Source organism: Babylonia areolata, chromosome 29 (genome assembly GCF_041734735.1).
Source record: "Babylonia areolata isolate BAREFJ2019XMU chromosome 29, ASM4173473v1, whole genome shotgun sequence".
Classification (NCBI taxonomy): Eukaryota; Metazoa; Mollusca; class Gastropoda; order Neogastropoda; family Buccinidae; genus Babylonia; species Babylonia areolata.
The window spans coordinates 10,229,581-10,234,349 of record NC_134904.1 but is presented as its reverse complement, the minus strand read 5'-3'; the positions used below and the strand labels follow the sequence as shown (position 1 = coordinate 10,234,349).

Here is a 4,769-nt window from a genome sequence, read left to right as displayed (position 1 = left end):
GTTAGTAATAGCCATGTGCATCTCATGCGAGTGACTAGACGCTCAGTCTGATTTTCTGGTCAAACTTGAGAGAAAGGACGAGAGCGGGGTTTGAACCCAGACCCTCATGGACTCTGTATCAACTGGCTGATGACTGGAGTGTCTTAACCATTCTGCCACCTTCCTCCTCCACACGTCAATAACATATAGCAATAATTATATTGATACAAAGAAATCACTGAAGGAAAGAAAACAAATCTGGAGTATGTCACTACAATTACTCCGATTGGATATTGAACAGATTGCCACATGTTCCACGTGACACTCTTCAGTCACGTGACACTTGTGACGTCATGTCGACAAGCTGTATATAGGAAGAGTGGCTGTGTGCCATCCTCATTCGCCGCGAAACGAACCGACAGTTTTCATTGCGACGTGAAGATAAAAGAAAAACCTAAGTGCAGCATCATGACGTTTGGTCCCTTCTTCGTTCTTTGTCTGCTCTTGGCTTCAATAGGGGCTGTTGGTAAGTTTGGTTTGTCATTAAGAAAGAGACAAAGAGACAGACAGAGTGAGAGGGAGAGAGAGAGTTTGCGTGCTTTCACGTTTGTGTGGAAAAAGGGAAAATGAACCATCCTTTCACAAAATATGTGTGTGTGTGTGTGTGTGTGTGTGTGTGTGTGTGTGTGTTTCCATGAAGAAGTCCCTTGGGTGAAGAAATGAGATGGAAAAAAAATTAAAAGGGGACAGGCACTGCTTGGGGTGTCCATCATTTTACTGCTGTACTCATTAAAGGATCTACCCCTGTGGAAATATTTCTTCATGGAGCAGTTCCAAGTTTATATATATATCCAACACTCAGTTGTTTTTTTTTTTTTATCAGATATTGACATTAATTTACAGTCACACCAACAGCAAAGTGAGAGCTGTGTTATCAATGGTTTCTGCATTGCAATGGGAAATCATTTACAGCTTAGTCTTTTGAGAAGGACTATGACTCTCAGACTAGGAGGCAAGATTGCACTGGCTCTTAGTGCTGCAGCCTTGGAGGCTAGTTGGCCTTTGGGAACCATCCCAGTGCTGACAGTCCTAAAACCCTCATGGCCAAGAGAGTGGGGATGTAACTTGGGCAAGACACTCTCTGCTATTATCAAATTCTCACCCAAATAGTCGGGACAGCAGTTGCCTCCTCTGCTATTCTGATGGTCATAGTTGGACACGACTATTATACACACACACACACACACACACACACACACACACACACACAGATATATATATATATATATATATAGAGAGAGAGAGAGAGAGAGAGAGAGAGATACGATGTGTGTAATTATGTTCAACACTGCCTTGTGGATATCTGAAAGTGCTGAACTAATGTGAAGAAGAGGTGGAAATTTATTTTCAATTTAGCCCATACAGATGGTCACGTTGTGGTGTTTGGTGACCACGTATGGTGGTCAGGTGGTAGAGGTGGGAGTGGGTGAGTTTTTATGTGTGAAAGAGAAGAGGCTTAGACAGACAGAGACAGACTTTGAGAGAGACAGGGAGATAACGTTTTATCATGGTGGTAAACATATACTGGAAAGAACATGTCCATCTTTCTGTCAACTGTATGTGATAGTGATGAGTCATGTAGGAAAGGAATTCTATCTGAGTGAGAAAGACTTGTGCCAGACTGATAAAATTCTAAAGTTTTTTTTCTGCTTTTCCAGTTTCGTATCCATTGGAGAACCGTGACTTGAGGTAAGGAGACCAGTTTCTTGTTTTGTCTTGCATTACATTGCGCTGTGTTGTGTTGCTTCATGTTGTCTTGCGTTGGGGTGGGTTTTGTGGCTTCTTTCTGCTTTTTTTTTTTCCTTTTCTTTTTCTTTTTTGTGCTGCGTGTTGTGTCAGCTTGACTAATCATGTTGTGTACACTGATTGCGCAAATGTCTTGATGAACTGATCCCCATAATAACGGACTTAGTCAATGATTTTCTTTCACCTGGTTATGGTCCATCCTCATTGAAAAAGGCCATTGTCACTCTCGTTGTTGGAAAAGAAGATTCTTCATTCAACGGTAACTAAATGTTATTCAGTATCCAGATTACCTTTCCTATTTAAAACTTTAGAAAAAAAATTGTTTTTCATCACACTTGCTAAATCAGACACGAAGGAGGCGTTCCAGTTTGCTGATTGTTCAAATCATAGTCCAGAAACTGCTCTTTTAAAATTTATCGGTAATCTTCTTACTGCATGTAATTTTGGAACAGTTTACACACTGGCACTGTCAGATCTTTTGGCAGCTTTTGATGTGCTAAATCATGGCATTCTGCTAGACAGGCTGCACAAAAGTTTTATAATCTTTGTTGTGGAACACAAACTTTGACTGTAAACAGTAAATTGTCCAAGTGAATCAAACTTAATAATGGTGTGCCACAAGGTTTTATCTTGGGACCTTTTCTCTTTACAACATACATAAAATAAAATAAAACACTGAGTGTTCACTCAGTGAACACCATGTCTCAGTGAACACTGTCACTGTCAGACAGAACACACCGTGTCTCAGTGAAACTGTCACTGTCAGACAGAACACACCATGTCTCAGTGAACACTGTCACTGTCAGACAGAACACACCGTGTCTCAGTGAACACTGTCACTGTTTACCAATATAGTATGATTTTTCCGTTTTGATGTGTGTGTGTGTGTGTGTGTGTGTGTGGTGTGTGTGATGTGTGCGTGTGTGTGTGTATGTGTGTGTGTATGTGTGTGTGGTGTGACCTGTGATGTGTCTGTGTGTGATGTGTATGTATGTATAATGTGAGTGGTGTGTGAAGTGAGTGGTGTGTGTGATGTGTGGTTTGTGGTGCGTGTGTGATGTCAGTGGTATGTGACGTGTGGGTGTTGGTGTGTGGGTGTGTGATGTGCTTTTCATGGAGTCTACCTTCATTGCCCAAGGTGGTACCCTCGCCCCAGCCGGACTCAACATCAAAGAGTGACGGCTGTGGTTTTTCAGGCATAGATGGGACATACGACTCATGAGCTTGATAATGACGTCTCACCTGGTGACGTCATTTTTACTTTGCGTCATAAAAAAGAAACATTTGCCCGAAGAAAAGCCTGTAGCTCAACACGTTGCGCCTCTCCTATCACATGTATGTTGACTTTTACCACGATTCTTTTAGTCTGCCTCTTTCCGATCTCTGTGTTCTGTTTGTTCTTGTGTGAACCACTCTGATCAAAGGGCCTCCTGCTTGAAAATTGGTGAACCCTGCCAACATGACTCGGAGTGCTGCGATCACTTTTGTGGGCGAGACTGGTCGTATTGGACGGTGGAAACGATAACTATGGACACGGTGTGCATGTAAGTGTGAGAGATATATGTATGTGTGCGTGGTGTGTGTGTGTGTGTGTGTGTGTGTGTGTGTGTGATTATCAGTCGTATCAGGCTATGACCATCAGAATAGCAGAGGAGGTAAATGCTGTCCAGACTATCCGGGCTAGAATTTGATTATTGTGGAGAGTATCTTGCCCAAGTTACATCCCCAACTCTCTCAGCCAAGAGGGTTTCAGGACAGTTGGCGTTGAGATGATTCGCTAAGGCACACAAGCCCCAAAGGCTGCAGCACTAAGAGCCAGTGCAAATTTGCCTCCTAGTTTGAGTCATAGTCCATCACAAAAGACTGACCTGTGAATGATTTCCCATTGCAATGGAGTAACCAATGATAATACAGTTCCTACTTTGCTGTTGGCCGAACTGTAAACTGTGATATAAGCTGAGTGTTGGTCCAGATATATCTATCTATATATATGCACGCACACACACACACACGTATATATATATATATATGTGTGTGTGTGTGTGTGTGTGTGTGTGTGTGTGTGTGTAAATATATGTAATGACTGAAAACAGCTCAAAGAAAATAGTAAGTATGCGTGTTTGTAGAATATAGAGATGGGGAGGGAGAGAGTTCTCACTCATTCAGTAAATTGCTTTCTTTCTCGTAATCCACACAAATCCGCTATGATTATATTATCTATGCAATGCACTGGCGAGCAAATTTGTGAAACAGAATGAATTATCAGACATCAACACCACTATATCATCTGTTAATTCTATCACGTATCGCTTTCACTGTTCCCGATTATTTCAGTTTGTACACAGTTTTACTCTGTGTGGTGACGTGAAGAATATGTTTGTTGCAGAGATTTCTAGTTCAGTTGAAGACTCCACGGAAACACATCACCACAGCCACGGAAACACTGAGCAATGAGGTCTACACAGACCTTTTTTTTTTTCAAATGAAGATTCTGTTCACGAAAGATAGCTGATGAATAAAAATTGCCTTCCCTTAACTGAATTAGTATTACACTAGTGCGTTTCTCTATTTTTAAGAGACCGCTGAAAGAATGTGTGTGTGTGTGTGTGTGTGTGTGTGTGTGTGTGTGTTGTACATACATACAGAAAGTTACATGCATACAAAATCACACATACACACGTGCACGCGCGCACGATCGGTCCTCTCTGTGTATGTCTGTGTCTGTGTGTGTAGTAAACTTTAACATTGTACTTTCTCTGGAAAATCGTTGTCATTCATCACCAAATTTGGCATGAAAATAGGAAAAATTCGGTTCTTTCCTATCCCTTTTTTTTTTTTATAACGACGACAAACATACACACACCCGCACCCACACAACCACACAACAACACAGACAGCCAAACACACGCACACAGGGACAAATACGCACGCACACACGCTCGCAAACACACATACACACACAAAGGCACGCTTGCATGCACACA

The 4,769-nt window shown here is 41.8% G+C and overlaps 1 long non-coding RNA gene across 1 annotated transcript; it reads left to right on the top strand.

Moving 5' to 3' along the window:
* Window positions 1–396: 396 nt before the first annotated feature.
* LOC143302289 (uncharacterized) lies at window positions 397–4,311 on the top strand. Its single transcript, XR_013057922.1, has 4 exons — window positions 397–505; window positions 1,698–1,728; window positions 3,210–3,329; window positions 4,172–4,311. It is a non-coding gene; the product is annotated as an uncharacterized LOC143302289 (long non-coding RNA).
* Window positions 4,312–4,769: the final 458 nt, after the last annotated feature.